Below are 22,933 nucleotides of genomic sequence, written 5' to 3'. Positions count from 1 at the left end.
TGCATTGAGAGGGCCAGTGTGTAGCTTAGTGCCCATGAGGAGATCAGAGTTCACCTTGAGCTCCCAAGATCTAGAGAGCTGTAGAAGATGCTAACTCAGCCTCTGGGGTAGGGGTGGAGATAGGGGGCTAAAGTGGGCAGGACACCCTTTGTTACTGTTGTTGAGAGGATTCTTTTTTAGCCATTAGTGAAAGCCCTAAAATCATGGCCAGTGATTTGGGTCTAACCTTTTTCACTTACTAGTGTGGTGACAGATGGCACTTGCCACTAATATCTAAAACCCAGGGGAAAATAATGGGTGAAAATCTGAACTAGGCCTCCACTGGGCTACTCCCAGGTTTGAAGGATTCCCTCCACCTTTGAAATTATACCCTCTCCCTCCCTCTTTTTTTTCGTCTGCCTGCCTGTCTCTGTCTGTCTGTCTGTCTCTGTCTCAACTTTGCTATTGAGGCAAAGAATCCACCAATCTTAAGTTTCTCTCAATTCTTTTAAGGACAATTATTCAATTAAAGAAAAAGGAACAAAGTTTTATTATTTTTAAAATATAAAAAGATAAGGTAAATAACTTTAAAGGGATCACTATCCCTTTTGAAATTATGCTGCGTTTTTTTGTGTGCCACAGACGTCACTTTGGTGGATGGTGGCGCCACCACCAAGTCTCTTTTATCTAACAGGAAGTTTTTTTTTTAGCCTTTTTTTTTTTTTTTTTAATTGAAAGGTCCTTACAGCAATAAAAACCCTTGGATAGTTAGAAATGATATTGATCTAGGTACATTTATTAGATTTAATGTAACATGGTTACCCGTCGGTGGGGAGCTCTAAAAGGCATGTGGGTCCCAACACTGTTCAGCTTCTAACTCTGGACAATCAACTGTTGATTTATATAACTGAAATAGCTAGGGAAGTCAGGGTTTCCTTCCTGTTGGAGACAGCACTGGGGGCATTAAATCCCTGTGGATCTTGATGATAAGAAAGAACCTGACCTCTTTTGGAACTGAGAAATAACTACTGTCTGAAGTCGTTCCATCCAAATGAATGGAAGATGTTATTTTTAATTTCTAGTATTAATTTTGGCTTTATTCTCTCTGCAGCCTGGCTACCTTTGCTTATAGTGGTTTGTTGTCCGAATAAAACTGGGTGGCTCAGTTGGTTAAGCATCTGTCTTTGGCTCAGGGTATGATCCCAGGGTCCGGGGATCAAGATCAAGACCCAGGGGCGCCTGGGTGGCGCAGTGGTTAAGCCGCTGCCTTCGGCTCAGGTCATGATCTCAGGGTCCTGGGATCGGGTCCCGCATCGGGTCCCGCATCGGGCTCTCTGCTCAGCAGGGAGCCTGCTTCCTCCTCTCTCTCTCTCTGCCTGCCTCTCTGCCTACTTGTGATTTCTCTCTGTCAAATAAATAAATAAAATCTTAAAAAAAAAAAAAAAAAGATCAAGACCCAGGTCTGGCCCCCAGCTCACAGGAGCCTACTTCTCCCTTTCCTCCCAGTTTGTGCTTCTTCTTGCTATCTCTGTCACTATCTGTCTCTCTCTCAGATAAATAAATAAATAAATAAAAATAAAGTCTTAAAAAAAAAAGAATTTATCCCTTCAAACTGGCTTATAAGGGACAGTTGGAGCACTCAACTAAACTAGGTTTTTCCTGTGTGGCCATAACGTAGGTCATTTTTCTCTTTTTTTAGTTTAACTTAAATTGGATTGAAAAATAGTCTTAAATGTTTTGACTCATGTAACTTCCTCTTACACCAGCAAATAATCAAGCAATAAATGTTTGTGTACCTACAGTGCACAATGCTGAGTGCTGTGGGCCTAGCAGTGAGCAGGATGGATGAAGTCAGCTTTCTTTCTTTCTTTCTTTTTATTAAAGATTTTATTTATTTATTTGACAGACAGAAATCTCAAGTAGGTGGAGAGGCAGGCAGAGAAAGAGGAGGAAGCAGGCTCCCCAATGAGCAGAGAATCCAGTGTGGGGCTTGATCTCAGGACTTTGGGATCATGACCTGAGCCAAAGGTAAAGGCTTTAACCCACTGAGCCATCCAGGCACCCCTCATTTTTTTTTTTTTTTTTAAGATTTTATTTATTTATTTGACAGAGAGAGACACAGCGAGAAAGGGAACACAAGTAGGGGGAGTGTGAGAGGGAGAAGCAGGCTTCCCATGGAGCAGCGTGCCCCATGCGGGGCTCAGTCCCAGGACTCTGGGATCATGATCTGAGCTGAGGTCAGATGCTTAACAACTGAGCCACCCAGGCATCCCTGAAGTCGGCTTTCAAGGTGCATACATCCCAGTCACAGACAAGAAAACAAACTATGGAATGGAAGACTATTGCAGGACTTCTTTGGGACTATCCTTGGATGTTGGGAACTTGGAGTAGAGTTTCTTGGAGGGTTAGAAGTGAAACCTCACTATCCGTCTGATTTCCTCACTGGGTTACTTGCTTCTGTTTCTTCCCTCGAAAAGGAGCAGAAATTTTGGTGTTTTCCTGGTTGATTGTTGGCTTTTGGCTCTAGTTGATCCAGGATGATTGTGACTGTAATGTTAGAGACACAAGAGAGAATCTGGGATGGTCACTGCCAGAAGTATTTTCAGCTTTGCTCTTCTTGAAGTCAGTGGTAGTGTGTTTTTGGAATCCTGTGACGTTTCTTCATGGCAGTGCATATTATGCAGAGAGATAAACAGTTCTAAAATCCCTTTACACTTTGTTTGAAATCTTAAAAACAAATTCAGACAAGTAGAGTGCTTGGGTGTTGTTTATAGCCTAGGAAAGAAAAGTGAGATTTCAAATAGATTGCTTTCTTGTGTATTAGTAGGTTCTTGGCACACAGTTCCGTCTGGCCTACGGTTCCCCCTTATGCTGGGACTGGGAAAGCACTATTTTGACTTTGCTATGTTGTGGTCAGATTTGATGTGAGTCCACGGAGATCAATTATATGACAGGTGCCTTTCTTTTTTTTTTTTCCTTTTTAAAGATTTTATTTATTTATTTGACAGACAGAGATCACAAGTAGGCAGAGAGGAAGGCAGAGAGAGGGAGAAGCAGGCTACACGCTGAGCAGAGAGCCCGATGCAGGACTCCATCCCAGGACCCTGAGATCATGACCTGAGCCGAAGGCAGAGGCTTAACCCACTGAGCTACCCAGGCGCCCAGACAGGTGCTTTTCTTAAGGGTATTTGTGAGGGGTGGAGCCAGAGAGCAGGGGTGGGTATTCATTCAGGATACAGGCTCCAAGGGGAAGAGGGAGATTACAAGGAGAGTTTCTAGTAGTCTGTCTCTCTTTCCTTCAACCAAAATACTGACTCGGAGGTGAAGAGGCAGGCTCTGGCCGGAAGTGGGCGTGGACAAGTAATGCAACTGTGCACATGATCAGGCTCCCACCTCTGGCTCTGCTGCCCTTGGGAAGTGGATGCTTGCTCCCTCCTACTTCCTGTTCCTTGCCCTCCACCTCCAGCGGGAGTTCCTGGGCCCCAGTTTGAGCACAGAAAACATGTTCAGATTCTCACTTTTTCCTGGTCAGCTGCTTTTTCAGAGCTGGAAGCCGCCAGGGGACTTGTACGTGGCAGTTCTGGGGGTTCAGCTAGTGTACTCACAAATTTAGGATTGTCTGGCAGGGTAGACAACAGGATGGTTTCCTGTTGTATAACCACAGGAGCTTGCCTACAGAGAGGGCTGCTCTGGAGATGTATGTAGAACTCAAGGAAGCAGACATTAGAAGGTCCTTTTGCAAGAGTATGCTCCTGAAGAATGGTTTACCGTTACTTGTCTTCATTATCTTAGAACAGTACCCTCTATGGAGTAGAAGCTTCCGAGTTAGAAAGACTTGGGTTTGTATCCAGATTCTGCCACTTGCTGGCTCTGTGATCTCAGGAAAGTGGCTTTATTGCAAATAGCCTAAATTCTTTGAGTCTCAGTTTTTCATTTGTGAGGTGGGGATGATAAGAATGAAGCAGGTGGCCAGATTGTTGTAGGTGTCCAATAAAGGTAGTCGTTATGGAATCATATAAAAGCTTACTGACCCTGTTAAGATTGGCACCCAAGTTTGGATAGCTACCTATGGCAGTTTATACTGTCTGAGAGCAAACCAGTCCACGTTGGGGCCACAAGCTGGGTGTAACTGAAGACCGATGATCTAGAGGTTCCCAGATTGGCTGATTTTTCCCATTGAGTTTCCTCAGTTCATTGTGGCTTTATGCTGCTGTGCATCGCCTTTGTATATTTATTATATGGACTTGCAGTGCCCCCTGAAGCATGGATAGGGTAACTGGGAAAAAGGCCCAAATTGGAGGGTCAGCAAAGGGGGGCAATAGGGAGAGCTACTTGTTAGGTGGCTAGGCATTCTGGGGATTGGAATAGCATGGGCCAGGGCAGGGACCTGGAGGTGAAAAGCAACCTGGTGAGTTCTCTTGACCTGAGGAGGTTATGAACATCTGAAAATCAGAGTATGAACTGAGCACCTTTGGCAAGAAAAGTCCAGTTACCTTCAAAGGTAGGAAGTTTTATAAAATGTGCCACAGTAGGATTCAAAATTGAATTCAGATTAAAATAATATTTATTTTTTAAAAGATTTTATTTATTTATTTGACAGAGATCATAGGCAGGCAGAGAGGCAGGCAGAGAGATAGGAAGGGAAGCAGGCTCCCTGCGGAGCAGAGAGCCCTATGCGATATGGGGCTTGATCCCAGGGTCCCAGGATCACAACCTGAGCTGAAGGCAGAGGCTTTAAATAATATATAAATTGAGCTCTTAGTAAGCATTTTCAATCAGAAATATCAATGATGTCTTGTGAAATCAGACCAAACCTGGACTCTGTTTTTAAGAGAATGTAGTCTATGGGGCATCTGGGTGGCTCAGTGGGTTAAAGCCTGCCTTGGGCTCAGGTCATGATCCCAGGGCCCTGGGATTGATCCCTGCATCAGGCTCTCTGCTCAGTGGGGAGCCTGCTTCCCACAGTGCCCCCCTTCCCCCCCACCCTCCCCGTCTCTGCCTGCCTCTCTGCCTAATTGTGATCTCTGTAAAATAGATAAATAAAATCTTTAAAAAAGAGAGAGAGAGAACAAATTTGGGCAGACTGCTTCTCAGTTATTTTTCTTTGAGAATTGTTATCATGTTTTTATTTTTTTATTTTTTATTTATTTATTTTTTAAAAGATTTTATTTATTTGTCAGAGAGAGGGAGAGAGAGAACGAGCACAGGCAGACAGAATGGCAGGCAGAGGCAGAGGGAGAAGCAGGCTCCCTGCCGAGCAAGGAGCCCGATGTGGGACTCGATCCCAGGACGCTGGGATCATGACCTGAGCTGAAGGCAGCTGCTTAACCAACTGAGCCACCCAGGCGTCCCTGTTATCATGTTTTTAAAAAAGATCTTACTTAGGGGCACTTGGGTGGCTCAGTAGGTTAAAGCCTCTGCCTTCGACTCAGGTCATGGTCTCAGGATCCTGGGATCGAGCCCCACATCGGGCTCTCTGCTTGGCGGGGAGCCTACTTTTTCCTTTCTCCCTGCCTGCCTCTCTGACTACTTGTAATCTCTGCCTGTCAAATAAATAAAATCTTTAAAAAAAATATCTTAAAAAAAAAAAAAAAGAGATAGTGAGAGAGGGAATACAAGATGCAGGAGCTGGAGAGGGAGAAACAGGCTGCCTGCTGAGCAGGGAGCCCAATATGGGGCTCGATCCCAGAACCCTGGGATCACAACTTGAGCTGAAGACAGAGGCTTTTAACCCACTGAGCCACCCAGGCGCCCCTGGATATCAAGTTTTTTTTTTTTTTTTTTTTTTTTTTTTTTTAAAGATTTTATTTATTTATTTGACAGAGAGAGATCAGAAGTAGGCAGAGAGGCAGGCAGAGAGAGAGGAGGAAGCAGGCTCCCCGCTGAGCAGAGAGCCCGATGTGGGACTCGATCCCAGGACCCTGAGATCATGACCTGAGCCGAAGGCAGAGGCTTTAACCCACTGAGCCACCCAGGCGCCCCAGGATATCAAGTTTTTAAAACATATTTTTCTTCATGTCTAAATAATGGATGTTTATTAACAGATCAATGATGTGACTAGCACTCTTTCTTTGTTAAGTAGGTTAGAATAGGTTGATCTCCAGACTTAAGACTTAAGACTGACATACAGCCTTTTTTATTCTTTTTTCCTTGTAACTTCCTGATTTTTTTCCTTTTAATTTTTTAATTTCTAGAAAATAGTTCACTTACTGACTTCTCAAAGACTTAAAATTGATCTACATCAGGTGGGCATTTTTTTTTTGTAAGCGATGTATAGGTACAAAAGAGATATTCTTGCCAACTGGTGACACATGCAGATGAGGACAGTGGGAGATATACCTCCAGGTTCACAGTGATACATCTAGCCATTTGTATTTAACCCTTCAGGGGAGCACATGTGCTCAGAACTCCACTGTAGTGGGACTTCTTTAGGGCCACACAGAGACTAAGTACAGATGGAGCCTGAACTCCATGTTGCCCAGCCACTAAGTATACAGAACTGTGGTTGGATATGACACTCAAAACAAACAAACAACAAACAAACATGCTGACAAAGTGGCCCATCTCTACAGAGCTGTGTTTCAGAGAGCTTTTCAGTGTATGTATGTACAACAGGGACCGGTCAAAGGGGTGCAGGTCTGTCTCCCACAAACTAATCTAGTGTAAGAATGCTGTGACTTAAAAAGTGACATTTGTTTTAGCAGGAGTTATGCACTGGGAGTATTGTATTTTTCATAAAGTACCACTGTAATAGTTCTTTTAACTATTTTCTTATCTTTGAAAAAGGTATCAAAAATATCAAAGTACTAAAGAAATAATATTAACATAGAAATGAATCTTTTCTTTCTCTTTTCTGACCAATTACATTGTAATGTCGCTGTGAGTGTGAATTTGGGGTGAAATAAGAAACTTTAAAACACTCCTCCCTTAGAGAGTGTAGTTATGATTGTCCCTGAACTCAGTGAAAACAGTTTTAGACCTTTGAGCTCTAAAAATGCAAATGTGGAGGCATCTGGGTGACTTAGTTGGTTAAGCATCTGACACACGATTTTGGTTCAGGTTATGATCTCAGGGTCTTGAGATCCAGCCCTGTGTTGGGTATCACGCTGAGTATGGAGCCTGTTTAAGATTCTTTCTTTTCCTCTCCCCTGCCACCCCACCCTGTGCATTCTCTCTCTCAAAATAAATAAATATTTTTAAAAATAACAAAAATGCAAAGTGTGAAAAGCAGTCAGTGCTCTTTTTCATAAAAGTTTACTTTTAAAAATATTTTGGTACACTTTTATTTTTTATTTTTTTTAAAGATTTTATTTATTTATTTGACAGAGAGAGATCACAAGTAGATGGAGAGGCAGGCAGAGAGAGAGAGAAGGAAGCAGGCTCCCCACTGAGCAGAGAGCCCGATGCGGGACTCGATCCCAAGACCCTGAGATCATGACCTGAGCCGAAGGCAGCGGCTTAACCCACTGAGCCACCCAGGTGCCCTTTGGTACACTTTTAAATGAACCACCTGTTTATTCTTTAGAGACCTCAGAAAACAAGTGGGAGCCTAGTGTCACTGATAGCAGTAATTTCAAAATTGGTTAAAGTCTACAGAACTAGGTCTGCTTAGCCTTTGAATTTAAGTAAGTAGATGACAGTTCATTCTGTGTTTTGAGAAAGCCACCTAGAAAGTTTAAAGGATAATGAACCCATCCCTTTTTAGCTGTATCTGCCCCCAGAACCCCACACTGCAGGTGTGGCCAGCTCTGGCCTTTGCCTCTGCTGTTCTAGGTGCCTGGGATATTCATCTGTTGAGCACTGGCTTAAATGTCACATCCACAAAGATTTCCCAGACTCCTCCCCAGGCAGGGGAGCAGCCTCTTCCTCTGTGATTCCTGTCTTTCCTATGAATGCATTTTCTGCTTAGAAATCATACTGTCTTTCGTGCTACCAGCCTGTGAACTTCTGGAGATGGTGCCTGCAGGCTCCTCAGCTTGCAAAACCCTTGGGATGAGTTGTCTCTTAGATAGTTCTTGTCCATCAGTGTTTATCACATAAAACATCTTGAATCTTGTCTGCCAGAAACTTTAAAGAAATCTCCTGATTAAAAACAAAAAAGTACAGTACCTTAAACATGCAGTAGGTGATGCTACTCCTTTTCAGTCTCATGCTAGTATGGAGCCTTTGACCAATTTTCTGCTATAAAAGAGGCCATGGACATGGAATTCAGCCCCCCCCCCTTTTTTTCTTTTGTCCCTCTGTTGTGCAGGAACAGGCTCAGATGCTACTTAGAAGTTTATCTAACACTGTGTTAGAAAGGTAATTAGAATATTTTTGCAGTGGTTAGGGTGGAAGGAGGCTTGGCTATTATTAGCAAGGGTCTGATCTTTGAAGGATATTAAGTTTAAAATGAATTTGGAAGGAAATTATGCTTAACTAAGTAACAGAAGTGTTTTTAAAGTATTACATTAACTGGTATCTGTAAGTATTAATTGACTGCCTTGTTTTTAGGGCAGGGGGAAAACTTAAAAAACAACAACAACATGGTTTGAGCCCTATTTGTCTTTTAATTAGTTTCTTCAGCTTTAGAATGGATTCTAAAAGTGATTGCATCATATTTCATAATCAGCCAGCTGAACTATTTGCTGTTTAGTCCAGTACTAGACACTGAGGTAGCAAGGTTTCTAGTCTGAGCAGCCTTAGCATTTGCCTGCCTGAGCTCCGGGGACCCCAAACAAGTCTGGATTTACTGTCACTTTTTCCATCTACACACCTGGCCTTCTCTTTCTATCACAGAAATAAACCCTGTAACTACTTCACCCTACCCCCACCCCTGCTTTCCCAGCTGGAGATGTTGGCACTGCCCTCTGGAGCAGCCCACCTGTCACCAGTGCACACCTCAGTCCACAGGGGTGTGCCATTAATATGTCACAGCTGATGCCTCTCTCTTTAAAACAGGATGGTTGTCACCTTCGTGACTCACCTAGGGCTTGCCAGTTCAGACTCTGGAATCTCTGTGTCTATCTCAAGTCTTAGGTCTCCCACCTGACCACACATTGCTGTGTTTGTAGTTAATTAAGTTGACGTTAATCAAGACCCAGGTGAGGAGCAGTGAGGTAATATTTTGCTTGTATTGCTTTAATATACATCATCTGATTAATAGTCCTAGAGTAAAGCAGTTCTCAAAATATAAAGCTGCCGGATTACAGTGAAAATATTGGATATTTGCTTTTAACCTGTCCTTGCACATGGGATCAGGGAGCCTCCTGCATTCCTTTACCAAGTCACCTGTTTGAGAATAAGACTGTTTTTGTTTGGTTTTTGAATTTGAACATTTGAAATTCTTTGTATCAAAGCAAACTGCTGACAAAACTCGGTCAGGGAAGGCGTTTGGGGGTCAACACTTTGCATTTTGTATCATTTTGTTTGAGGAATGCTTTGCTTTTGGCCCAGGGGAGTTGTGCCAGATGTTGCATTAAGCCATTTGAAGATTTGGGGAGTGGAGTGAGGGGTGAAATCAAGGGCAAAAAATTGCTTATTATGTGTGGAACTCAGCACGAAATTAAAATGGGCCTTTTTAAACTTATTGTTGGGGGGCACATAATAGGAAAACAATTTTATACATAAAAGTTCTACATTGTTTTTCAAGTTTGGAGTAAAGACCAATGGTGGGTTTAAATTACACTGAATCTCTTTTAAAAGAAATGAAACAGAACAGTTAATATCAGAGTGCATTTCAAGTGGTTTAAGTATGTTTGGTGAGACTTTTTTGTTTGGCTGTTTGAATGTGTATTAATATATGTTATAAAACAAAAGCCGCTAATCAGGAGTCTAGGAGTCTTATGAATTGTTTGAACTCTGGAATAAGAACATGGAAAGGGCCTTTTTTGGTGATTCTTCAAAACATAATCTTGATATTGAGAACTTTCTTGTTATATTATTTTTTTCTTGAAATTGTGTTTCCCTTTATGTAGTTTAACACATCCAAAACCCCATCCTTTCTCAGTTTAGACTGTTCCCGTGTTTACTTCAAGTCACTGAAGAGGGAAAGGTAGATTTGCTCTCCGGGGCGGGGGGGTGGGGGGGGTGGGCGTTCACCTCCCAGAACTCGGGGTGGGGGCTTGCAGATTGGGAGGTAACTGGGAGAGGGAGAGCAGTCATCCTCAAGTGTCTAGAAGTGGGTGGGTCTGGAGCTTACTCTGTAGAACTCTTTTTATTGCACAGACGTGATGGTTTAGCCGATACCTGGGAGTGCAGCTTCTGTGTGACCCTCACAGAGGTGGCATTTTAACCTCCTTTTCAGAAGCAGCTGAGTTGCTCCAGGTCTTGTAGCTAAGCTGGAGCGAGGTCAGTAGTGAGCGCGTCGTGAGTCAGCTCTGGGCGCGGTCCGCCAGGCTCTGCCTCCGGTGAGCTGGCGACGACCCCTCGGCCCTGTGGAAGGCACTGGGATTCCGCTGGGAGGGAGCCCGCCCGAACCCGCGTGGGAAACCCAACGGGCGGAGCTGGGCGGCGCGTGGAGCGCAGTCGGGAGAGGCGGTGTTTCCGGGGCGGTGCCGGCCTCCCTTGCCCCGCCCTCCCCGCACACTCGTCCCGCCCCCACAATAAGGCCCCGCCCATCCGCTGTCTGTCCCCGCCCAGCCGGGCGCGGGCGGGCGGCGTCGCCTTTAAGAGCTCCCCGGTGTTTTGGGGGCCGCGGGCCGGGCGCGCTGACCTGGTGCGCATGTCCCGGGCGGTGACGCCGGCGCCGGGCTCCATGTGTGCGGCCGAGGGGCGCATTATCTGGCCGGCGGCGCGGGCGGGCGGGCGGACCGGCGGAGCGAGCGCCGCGGGCCCGGGCGGCCCCACAGGCGGAGCGAGCGCGCGCGGCCCCGCGCCCCCGGCCCCTCGGCCGCCCGGCCCCGCAGGCGACCCTGACCCGACGGCCCCGCGAACCCGCGCGCTGCCCTAGGGCCCGGCCGGCCCGCGGCCCGGTAAGTTCTGGACCAAACTTGGCGGGGAGCAGGGGTTGGGGGGTGGGGTCCGGACTGGGACCCCCCTGGAGCGGCAGGGGTGGCGAGGGTCGGGCAGGGTCGGGGGTCAGTGGTCTCTGAGGGACCCCCGCGTGAGCCTAGAAAAGTGAGAGCGGGCGAGTGAGTTCTATCTACTCCTTGTATTCTGGGAGCGTCTTCCTAGCGCTACCCTAGAAAGTTCCGCGCTCCGACGCCGCCCAGGCACGTGGGGGCCGGGGTAGGCGGGGGTCCCGGAAAGTATCGGCGTCGCCCCCCTTCCTTCTGCGCTTCCTCCGGGGCCGGGGGAGGGGCTGGGCCTCCAGGGGTCGCTTCCGAGCGGCCGGGACGGGCGGGGGAGGGGGCGGCGGGCGGGCGGCACGTGGGCGCGCGGGGCGGGGGGTCCCAGGCAAGGCGGGGCGGGGGTCCCGGGCCGGCCTGGCCGCTGCGCTGAACCCCGCGGCGGCGGCGACGGCGGCAGCGGAGGATCCCGTGTCAGAATAAGAGTCCCCGCGCGCCCACGCCTGCAGGGCCGGCCCTCTCCTTGCTCGCGCCCTTACTGTCTGACCCCCCCGAGAGCCGCAGGACCCTTCCCCCCACTCTGGGCTTGAGTCCTTCATAGGGCCGTACACTTTGAATTTGCCTCCCGGTTTAGGCGGTGGCTGTATTGATTTTTTACCCGCACCTGGAATGGGTCGGCATCAGTGACTAGACAGCAGCAGCTGGCCTTTTAAAGGGATTATTGCCAAGAATCGGAATTGATCACTTCAACAAGGAAAGGCTTATGGGCAGGGCCCCAGCCTAGAGCGTGATTGACACTTGGTGTGTGTGAACACACTGGGACCCAGAAATGAATGGGGAGCCCTCTCTCAGGAACTGAATGTCAACACTTTGGTGCGCATTTCTGCCCTGCCCTGGGAACTTTGCGGGGGCTGTTTAATTTTGTGTATTTGACCCATCGTTTTTAGCTGTGTAGTTCATCCTTATCTTGAGAGCTTTGGAGTCTTTAGATCAAAGTCCGGGTGAGTCACTTGAGCCTTTAATTTTTCTCTCTTCCTCACCCTTTTACTTCTTTCAGTTTTCTTGAGTACACAGTGCTTAAGTGGTTCTGTGTCCATTTCGCACAGTGACACCTTCTGGTTGTGGCAGCACAGATAAACTGAGGGACAGGCAGCCTTCTGTGTAGTTGCTTCAGACTTGTACTGACTGTTCTTTGATGTTCTTTTTTTTTTTTCCCCCCCTGGTAGTGGTTACAAGTTTTCTTTTAAGTTAGATGAGGTGAAATAATGTTTGTTGGCTTCAGATCATGATGCTAAGATTAGTAGCATGTTACACCTGACAGCAAGCTGTGGAGGAGGGCAGGATAGACACCAGTCCTCAGATTAGAATGCCTGTTGTACACACACATCTTCCTTGCCCATAACACTCCAGTGTGGTGGAGGATATAATCCCCACATTACAGCTGAGGAAACTGAGGCTCCTGGAGGCCAGGCTGCTTATCCAAGGCTTGAGTTGTAGAGGGCAGAGCTTGGCTTGAGCCTGATGTTTGGGGCATTAGAGTCCAGGAGTATTACTGTTTGCAACCCACTGTGTGAACATTTCCTGGTCCCTCCTAAAACAAGAGGTCATTTACTTCTCCAGGCTCCAGGCTACTTCTGCTGGGAGTAGAGGGGATGACCTGATAACTTAGGGACACCATTGTAGCCCTGTGTTGTCCTCAGCAGAGTTACCAGCTGGCCCTGAAGGATCCAGGCCACAGACTTGCCCCTTTGCATTTGCTTCCTCAGCTTCCAACTCCTAAAAGTTGGCCTTTTTCTTTTATCTTTTTTTTTTGAAGTTTTCATTTAATTATTTGACAGAGATCACAAGTTGTCAGAGCGGCAGGCAGAGAGTGAGGGGAAGCAGGTTCCCTGCCAAACAGACAGCCTGATGCAGGGCTTCATCCAAGACCCAGAGATCATGACCTGAAGTGAAGGCAGAGGCCTACCCCACTGAACCACCCAGGTGCCCTAAGTTGGCCTTTTTCTAGAGGAAGTAGTTCAGAGTGGAGATTTTGAGAGCAATTTGCAAAAGATACTTTCCTCATGTAATTCCCCCATTCTTTGTCTTTCATCCCATATTCTTTCCCTAAAATTCTGAAGCTGATTTTTGCAGACTCTGACTTCTCATCTAGGATGTGATGTAGAAATTGGGATGGGGGGGCGCCTGGGTGGCTCAGTGGATTAAGCCGCTGCCTTCGGCTCAGGTCATGATCTCAGGGTCCTGGGATCGAGTCCCGCATCGGGCTCTCTGCTCAGCAGGGAGCTTGCTACTCTCTCTCTCTCTCTCTCTCTCTGGCTGCCTCTCTGTCTACTTGTGATTTCTCTCTGTCAAAATAAATAAATCTTTAAAAAAAAAAAAAAAAAAAAAAAAAAAGAAATTGGGATGGGTCCTATATTACCGATTTGGATGCATTGTTTTTTCCACTCAGCATCATTTTTTTTAAATGTCAAGTCTCCTCTATTAATGCAGTATCATTTGGCAGATCCTACAATCGTATATATTTTTTTAATTTTTTAATTTTTTCATTAACATATAATGTATTATTAGCTCCAGGGGTACAGGTACAATAGTATATTTTGATAATGAGGAAAGAAATAATGCTTCTCGTGGTAGGAAAAATCCTGGAAGGATTTGTACCAGAATGTCTACAAAATTTCTGGGTTAGGGTGAGGAGTGGTTTTTTTTTCCCCTTAGAGGTTTTTATATCTTTGTGTTTTATGATTATTTAAAGAATAAGAAATTGCTTCAAAAAGATATTTTTCATTATCATTATTTTTAAGTAATCTCTATACCTAATGTGGGGCTTGAACTCACTACCCTGAGATTGAGAGTTGCATACTTTCTTCCAGCTGAGCCAGCCAGGCGCCTCAAGAAACTTTCATTTGAGTAATAAAATACAGTTTAAGGACTCCAGTTCTCAATTCTTCAGTAGCTCTCACTTGCTTTGCGTCATGTATTTTGTGAATTCTGACATTGTGAGTAGTGATTTCTGGATAGACTTACTCAATAAATACCGAAGTGTACACTGTGCCTCCGGCACTGCGCTAGGAATCCCTGCTCAGTGCAGTTTACCATGAGATTAGTAGGAGAGAAATCATAATTAATCTCATAAACATGGGGAAACTTAAAAGGGTCAAGGAGAAAAGGATGCTGTGACCTGGTGAGCAAGACTCAAGGGGGCCTTTCTCCAGCTGGGATTGGAGGGCATGTAGGAGCTAAGTAGGTAAAGAGAAATGGGAAGAGCATTTCTGATAGAGTGTCTAGGACTGAAGGAAGATTAGGGTGATTGGAGCAGAGAGAGAGACACATGCACAGAGACCTAAGAGGGTCTGGGATTTCCCTTGAGAACAGTGGGACCGCTATTGAAGAGGACAAGACAGAGACCCATGTGATGGAATTCACAGCCAGGACCACCTTGGGCCTTAGATAGCAGATCACTGAAGGATGCTTCTGAAGGGCACAGGTAGGAAATAGGGAAGCCATTCTGAAATGTTGGCTGGCTGGCTTTCTTTCTCTTCTTTCTTTCAGCAATCCTACATTTATTTTTTTAAAGATGTTATTTATCTGACAGATCACAAGTAGGCAGAGAGACAGGCAGAAGGGGGGGGATGCAGGCTCCCCACAGAGCAGAGAGCCCGATGTGGGGCTGGAGTCCAGGACCCTGAGGTCACAACCTGAGCCAAAGGTAGAGGCTTAACCCAGGGAGCCCCCCCCCCATTTATTTTCTCTATTTTTTCTTTCTTTCTTTCTTTCTTTTTTTTTTTTTTTTTAAAGATTATTTATTTATTTATTTATTTGACAGAGATCACAAGTAGGCAGAGAGGCAGGCAGAGAGAGAGAGGAGGAAGCAGGCTCCTGGCTGAGCAGAGAGCCTGATGTGGGGCTCGATCCCAGGACCCTAGGATCATGACCTGAGCCGAAGGCAGAGGCTTTAACCCGCTGAGCCACCCAGGCGTCCCGTCTTTTTTTTTTTTTTTTTTTTTTTTTTTTTTTTTTTTTTTTTCAAATTTTAAGATTTTATTTATGTATTTGACAGGCAGGCAGGCAGAGAGAGAGGGAGAGGCAGGCTCCCCGCGGAGCGGAGAGCCTGACGCAGGGCTCAATCCCAGGACCCTGGGATCATGACCTGAGCCGAAGGTAGAGGCTCCAATCCACTGAGCCACCCAGTCGCCCCTCTTTATTATTTTTTAAAAGATTTTATTTGAGAGAGAGAGAGTGTGCATGCACGAGGGAGAGCATGAGTGGAGGAGAAGCAGAGGGAGAGGGGGAAGCAGGGAGCCCAACGTGGGGCCCTATCCCATGACCCTGAGGCCATGACTAGAGCTGAAGGCAGACACTTAACTGACTGAGCTACCCAGGTGCCCGTTTTCTTCATTTTTTTTTAAAGTAATTTCTACCCCCCAAAATGGGGGTCTCATGACCCAGAGACCAAGAGTCACGTATTCTACCAACTGAGCCAGCTAGTGCCCCAAATATTGGCATTTTCTTTTTCTTCACTTTAAAAAAAAAAAAAAAGATTTTATTTATTTATTTATTTATTTATTTGAGAGCTGGAGAGAACAAGTGGAAGGGAGGGGCAGAGGCAGACTTCCTGCTGAGCCAAGGGCCTGTTGGGGGCTCCATCCCAGGGGATCCCAGGACCCTGGGATCGGAACCTGAGCTGAAGGCAGATGCCCAACCAACTGAGCCACCCAGGAATCCCAAATGCTGGCATTTTCTGATATTTGTTCTCTTAGGGAAAAATTAAGAATGACCACCAGAGTCTTGGATATGTCAATTCCCCACAGAGACCAAAAATGTAACTGCCTTACCAATGAATTCAGTTAAGGACTATCAGTGTGCTAATCTCCGAAACCATGGGCAACTCAAATGCTTGTCTGGAGAACTACCTGCTTGGACTTGTGATGTTTCTGTGCCATTAGATGGAATGAGCAAGGCTATTTTCCCTAGACTTTTTCTCCCCCTGATAATTGAGTTAATTTATGCTCATTGTAGAAGACTGGGAAGATTATGAAACAGGTGATTAGGTGAGGTCTTTATGAGCAGTCATCCTGGGGTAATAGAGCATCTCTAGGGTTTCCTTTTAACAGTTGTTGGGTTGGGAAGTGTGGCAAAACTGGAAGAACAAGTTGCCACTGTCATAGTTTGAGGCTCACAGAACTGTGTTGACTGTTAAGTGTGGTTGGTTGATAGAATGGATGCTCTTGAGTTACCTGAACTGTTTTAGAAGGTTAGTTAGACAGTCTGGCTTTGGGTTGCTATTCTTTTGGGTAAGATGTTCTAACTGTAGAAGACTGTATCTTGCATTGAATTAGAAGGCAACGGGTTAAGGTTGAGATAAAAGACGGGATCTGAAGTGGTGGCAGGAAAGTGAGGCTGGTGTTCTTAGAAACAGAAGTACCAGCTGGGGACAGATCCTGCATACTTGTAGATACTGGCAAATATGATCCAGGACTTTTTAGTCAAGAGGAATGTCAGACCATGGGCAATAAGCCCCTCCCTTCATTTTCTAGGCTGTATTTTTGACCTCTTTTTGTCTGATGAAAATGTAGGTTAGTCTTTTAGAAGACAAAGGAACTTACTCTAATTGAATACCTGCAGGTAGCCATAGGAATTGACTGGGACTCCTCCAAAACCCTCTGAGGTCGTGGGGGGGGGGGGTGCTGCGGGAGAAGGGCCCTTGCAGCTTCTCAGTGCACTGCACCCACTTTCTCTTGATCCTCAGAAGGGTTACCCTCTTTCTAGGTTAAGTTTGCCAGGAGCCTTGCCTTCTTGTTTCTTGGTTCCTTACATGAAAGGACTGAAGGCTTGATACCTGTCTGAGAATGAGAGAGACCAGCATCTGAGATAGAGTAGTGTCCTGGCAGGATATGGACAGTATCTGCAAGTTGAATTAGGAAATTGGAGTAGGAATTTTGGGGAACGTTTGAGACTGTTGTACTTTGCGGTTGCTTGGCCTCAAAGATAGCTAGCTGCAGCTGGGGATTGAGGGGCGGGTAGGGGTGGTTGGAGAGGGTAGAAGCAATGCAGGGTTGATGAGAAAGTCTGCACTTGTTGTAGGTTGAAGAATCTTTCAGCCTTACCTCCTGCAGCTTTGTCCCCAGACGTGGCACCACCTGACCTGCCCTTTTGAACAGATCTTTTGATTTGAATCTTCAGACTTAATTCAGCCTAAATGAGGTGATGCCTTTGAACACACTTTAAAACAGTGGCCAACCAGTTCCTTATCCAGGGCTGCCTGCTGTTTGCTGAGTGAGAAGTGAGCCCCTGTGCCTATTCCCAGGCAGCAGGTCCCTGCAGTGGTGTGATGGACCAGCCCTGGCTTTGCCCTAGATTGTTGGGTGTAAGTTCCACTTGCCACTTTCCTAGTGATGTGACCTTGCTGACTGAACCTTACCCTCTGTTTCCAGTTTCTAAAAAGCAGGTAATGTCTACCTTGAACAACTGAGTTGGAAGGCGATAATAAATTCAGGTGGCTTAGCACAGGGCCTGGTGTGTGTATATAGTTCAGTGAGTGCTGTTACTATTAGAATGGATGAGGTAGGGCACAAAGGCACTGCTTTGCTTCAGGTGTGGAACATCTCCACACTTGGAGGACAAACTGTCCCTGTATGCTGTGTGCCCCTTAGAGCCATAGCCTGTCTTCATGTTCTAGATGGAAGAAGCTGGAGTCCCCTAGAGAGGGTGACACTTTCTAGGGCCACCTTGCTGATTATTCTACAACTGGGAGTGGGCTCCAGCCTTTATGAGTTCAGATTTTGTATGTTTTTTCCATTAGCCTGGGTGCCTCTCTAGTGATATAGGGTAGCTTGGTTGGTGGGGCCCCACTAGGGGAAAGGAGATAACCCTTTTCCTGGGTTTGCTAAATCTCATGTTCTGATAGTGCCTCCATGTGTGAGATGGGAAGGTATTTGCCAGGGGTTCTTGCGTTTAAGAACCAGGAGGAGCCCCTGGCACTTTTGGCTTTATCCCTAAGTAGTCTCTGACCCAGGATGGGAAGTGGGTTGCCTCCTGATGGTGCATGTAGTGGCAAATGGGAGATCCTGGGACCGAATCCTAGGCTCCTTCCAGACTTACAGCTCCCAAGCTGGCCTGGAAATTGGATAGATAGGCTTTGCACCTGAGTGGTTTACTGTTTTCACCCTCGGGTGGATTGCCTGGCTACCTGGCCTCAGCTTTCCTGTCTGTAGACAGGGAATATATCTTTGATCTCCTAGGATGACTGTGAGGACAAACAGAAAATATTCCCAAGTAAGAGGTATCCCAGTTCCTGACTCCTCCATTCACCTTTAAGACAAAATTCTCCCTCCAGATGACAACTGCCTGGTGATCCCCATAAGGTTGCACATCTCAATTATCACACAGTGAAACAGTCAGATTGAGGCTTTGGGTTTTCTCTGTAACAAAATTCCACCATAGCCTCACAATTTGGAGGTCTTTAGAGCTCATTGTAAGGAGATCTCACCTAAAAAGGTCATCAAATTATTTGGAAGGGAAGTGGGAAAAAAAAAGGAACCCTGCATACAATCCCAGCATAATATTTCCTCAAATCCCAGTTGTTTTGTGCAATTAGCCTTTGATTTAGTGGCTGTTAAACTATACTCCACACATTCTTACCTTAGAGGCAACTGCTTGACATGACTTTGGAGGTGAGCAGGTTTCAGGCCAGTATTCTCCTCACTTGGTGGATTTTTGTGGTAGTGATAAGAGATTTTTAGTTTTATTGTCTGTTTTGGGCAGATTTACTCAGCAGGTTCTGAAAACTTTGCTACTACAACCTTATTCACATCTGCAGAGGAAGCACATTTTTTCCCCCAGTTATTCAATGGTTTGGGGAAAGTAGGAGTGTAGCAAACTGAATTCTTGGTTTGAAGGCATTGGTTGAATTGGTCAAGTCACTCCACACCTGTAGTATTCTCAGGACTTGTGTATCATTGACAGAACATTGCCAGTTCAAATGATTAGATTTTATTTTTTTCATAAAACATTTTTTTTAAAAAGATTTTATTTATTTGACAGAGATCACAAGCAGGCAGAGAGGCAGGCAGGGAGAGGAGGAAGCAGGCGCCCCGCCAAGCAGAGAGCCTGATGTGGGGCTTGATCCCAGGACTCTGAGCTGAAGGCAGAGGCTTTAGCCCACTGAGCCACCCTGGTGCCCCTCAAAAAACATTTTTTTTTTCCCAAAAAACACTTTTAAAAGATTTTATTTGACAGAGAGAGCACACAAATAGAGTGGTAGATGGAGGGGTGGGGGAAAGATGCAGGCTCCCTGCTGAGCAGAGAGACCAATGTGATAGGGGCTTTAGGCTCTATCCCAGGACTCTGGGATCGTGACCTGAGCAGAAGCAGATGCTTAACTGGCTGAGCCACCTAAGTGTCCCCGAACTTCATTTTCTGTTGTCTCATGTGTTACTCCTCTGCATGTAAAAGGGTGTGCACCCACCCCTTCAATGGCAATGGTGTTTTCAGAGAATTCTGAATCCCCACCTTCCCTGGGATTCTCTTACATGCACTAGAACCTGGGAGATTCCAGGTTTGATTGGACCTTCTTAGCAGTTTGTATGTGGGTTATCTGTCTCTTCCTTCTGCTTCCCAAACTTTGAAGTTTCTCTTGTTGAGGCTTTTGTCTCTGGTGAAAGCCAGGGAGGAGGTGGAACCTCCAGTGTCAGTAGTAGGAGTTGGCTGGTCTGCTTTTGAAGTTTTCTTGGGCAGAGATATTAATATACCCAGTTTGGATGGAAATGAAATTGAATCCTGGTAGTCAGTTTATGTTTATCAGACAGAACATTAGAAATGTAACTATGTTTGATCCTTGGGCCCCAGACAAGTTTAGAATTCACCTGGGACTACCTTGCTTCTGTGTGCCATTTTACTGAACATAACACAGACTTAAAGATGAGTGGGGCAGCCCTTGGTGTTACAGACTGAGGCCTGAGAGGAAGAGTGGCCTGCCCCTGGTTTAATTTGTAGAAGGAAGGAGAACATAGCTCTCTGTTCTCTCCTGGAGCTTCCCTCGTCTGATCTCTGTCATCCTTATTTACTTGTTTCTTTTAAAGATTTTACCTTTAAAAAAAAAAAAAGATTTTATTTATTTATTTGACAGAAATCACAAGTAGGCAGAGAGGCAGACAGAGAGAGAGGAAGGGAAGCAGGCTCCCCGCTGAGCAGAGAGCCTGATGTGGGTCTTGATTCCAGGACCCCAGGACCATGACCTGAGCCAAAGGCAGAGGCCTTAATCCACTGAGCCACCCAGTGCCCCCAAAGATTTTACTTTTGAGTAATCTCTGTATCCAGTGTGGGGCTTGAATTTACAGCCCTGAGATCAAGAGTTGCATGCTCTACTAACTGAGCCAGCCAGGCACCCTGTATCCTTATTTCTTTATGGTTGGGTCAGCTAGTTATCTATCTATCTGTCTATCTGTCTAATTAATTTTTAAATTTCTTGCTTAAATTCAATTTAATTAACATACAGTATATTACTTGTTTCAGAGGTAGAATTTAGAGATTCATTAGTTAAGTGTAATGTATAGTGCTCATTCCATCACGTGCCCTCCTTAATGTCATCACCTAGTTACCCCATCCCGCCACCCCCCACCCCTCCAGCAACCCTCAGTTTGTTTCCTATAGTTAAGAGTCTTATTTATTTATTTATTTATTTGACACACAGAGAGAGAGAGATCATAAGTAGGCAGAGAGGCAGGCAGAAATAAGAGGAAGCAGGCTCCCCGCTGAGCAGAGACCCCGATGCGGGACTTGATCCTAGGACCCTGAGATCATGACCTGAGCCAAAGGCAGAGGCTTAACCCACTGAGCCACCCAGGCGCCCCTAGTTACCTAGTTAAGAGTCTTTTATGGTTTGTCTCCCCTCTGTTTCTTATTTTATTTTTCCTTCCCTTTCTTTATGTTCATCAGTTTTGTTTCTTAGATTTCACACATGAGTGAAATCGTATGATACTTGTCTTTCTCTGAGTGACTTACTTCACTTAGCGTAATACCCTCTAGTTCCATCCACAGGTTTGGTCAGTTCTGTTTTGTCTAGGTTCCTCCTTCCTAATTAGGAGGTCCATTGATAGGTTTCCTTCCTCATGGCCTCTTTTTTTGTTGTTTGTTTATTTTAATTCAGTTAACAGTATGGTGTTCTATTAGTTTCAGGTGTATAACATAGTAATTAAAGAATTCCACACATCACCTGATGCCATCAGGATAAGTGAAGGAGCCTCATCTTTTCTGAGTTCTGACATCATCATGGTGTCTGTAGTATAAGGATAGGACAGGACATAGGGAAGAAGAACTCAAGGCTGCTTCTGGAATCTCAGGGCAGCCTTAGAAAAAACAAAAACAAAACTAGCAGTGTTTCCTCTTTTGGAATTGAGTGGGTGATGGCTTTCAATTTTAAGAGCATAAAACTCCTTTTACCTTAAAAAAAAAAAAGTAATGGCACTTACTTGCAGTCCTTCAGGTGACATGTAGGTGACCATTTCAAGATCAAAACAAGCAATCATGGAAATAAGGTGGAATGGGCTAAATGTCATTTGCTGAACTAGGCTTCAGTGGTTGGCTATGCTAGTCTGGGGTGGGGTGGGAGTGGATTAACACCCACCTAAGGGTGCTGGATGGTTCTAGAACAGCACAATCTGGTGCTGGAGTGGTCTTTAAACTTTATCACAGAACCGTTTAGAGGAATTAAACATGTTTTGTTTGGAAAAGAGAAGGTTGGGGGTGGGAGCCATGGGGGATTCTAGGAGGCCCATTGGTGAGTCACTATTTGACAGAGGTCCTTTCTACTCCTAGTGCCGGTAGGCACCCACTGACCCCCTCAGGGAGTATGGAATAGGGTTCTTCTTTCTAGAGAGACAATCAGGTGAACCTGCCACAATAGGCAGTGAACGTGGTCAAAGAAGGGGCTTAGTGTTGGGTGAGCATTTCAGATGTGTCCCCATCTTTTGTGAAGGTTAAGATGGTGGGAGAGCTTGTCCACTCTGTTGCCATGGTTGTGGCTTAAGGGAAAAAGGAGACTTAAATTGCTTAGAAAAATTAAGGTAACTTTAATCTGTTTGACCAGACTTCTGAGTCTATGAATCACCTTTGGCTTTTTTTTTTTTTTAAGTTAACCACTGACATTGAAGAGCTAAGCTGCTCTGATGGAGTGAAATGCTGTGTAGACTCCTCACCACCACATGGTGGAATGAACAGAGAAGGAGACGTGTTGCTGGCTCTGAGCTTCTTTAGCAGGCTGGTTGGGATGGGTGACAATGTTGCAGAGATGTCTTTGCGGCCAGGTGGTCCTAGCCCCAGGTTGTGAGTCGCTCTTATTATACTCCAGTACTCTGTACAAATGTAATTTTTGTTATATGCCATCTTGTTATGAACAGGATGGGACTTCTGATCTGTCTCCTTCCACTCCCCAGCACACTCCTCTGTGAGGGGACTGTTTTCTTGGTCCCAGGAGGTCCGTAGCTCTCGTGGAAAAGGTTGGTAATGTTTGACTAGACCATTTTACAAGGAGTGTTTCCTTGCACTGGAGCATCCTGGATGGATGGAGTTGGCAGATAACCTTCCTAGACCTCAGTGTTTTATGGAAAGTCATAGTGGGAAATAAGGTTTTAAAAAAAATGCAGGTCGTTCCAGTTATAGTTGATGACTTTAAATGGAAGATTGTTTATACTTCATCTGAAAAGCATGGAGAGCCCTCAGAGATTTGTGAGGAGAGTATGCACTTGAATTGAGCAGGGAAGCCAGTCAGGAAAAAGAGACATGGATAAAAGGCAGGCATGAGCTAATATGGCCTTGAATTTGCCTGATGGGGAATAAAAAGCAGAGAACAGGTGCCAGAGACACTGTGTAAGGAGATTGGGTGGGGAGTAGCATAATATGAGGGGCTAAGAACAAGTCATCTGTCCTTCAAAAACTGGGGTCCCAGGGCACCTGGGTGGCTCAGTCGGTTA

At 45.6% G+C, this 22,933-nt stretch overlaps 1 protein-coding gene across 2 annotated transcripts in view; it reads left to right on the top strand.

The window, feature by feature from the left end:
• GATAD2A (GATA zinc finger domain containing 2A) overlaps window positions 1-22,933 on the top strand; it is a 105,128-nt gene that overhangs the window by 3,838 nt on the left and 78,357 nt on the right. Inside the window, exon 1 of one of the 2 annotated variants that reach the window (XM_045081063.1) lies at window positions 10,646-10,931. The exons of the other annotated variant lie outside the window; for it this stretch is intronic. The gene's annotated coding sequence lies outside the window, so the exon portion shown is untranslated. Of the gene's footprint in view, window positions 1-10,645; window positions 10,932-22,933 lie in introns of those variants that run through there. 2 annotated transcript variants of the gene reach the window in all.

Source organism: Mustela putorius, unplaced genomic scaffold (assembly GCF_011764305.1).
Source record: "Mustela putorius furo isolate JIRA1106 unplaced genomic scaffold, ASM1176430v1.1 tig00000095_pilon_pilon_pilon, whole genome shotgun sequence".
NCBI lineage: Eukaryota > Metazoa > Chordata > Mammalia > Carnivora > Mustelidae > Mustela > Mustela putorius.
This window is presented reverse-complemented; position numbering and strand designations above follow the sequence as displayed.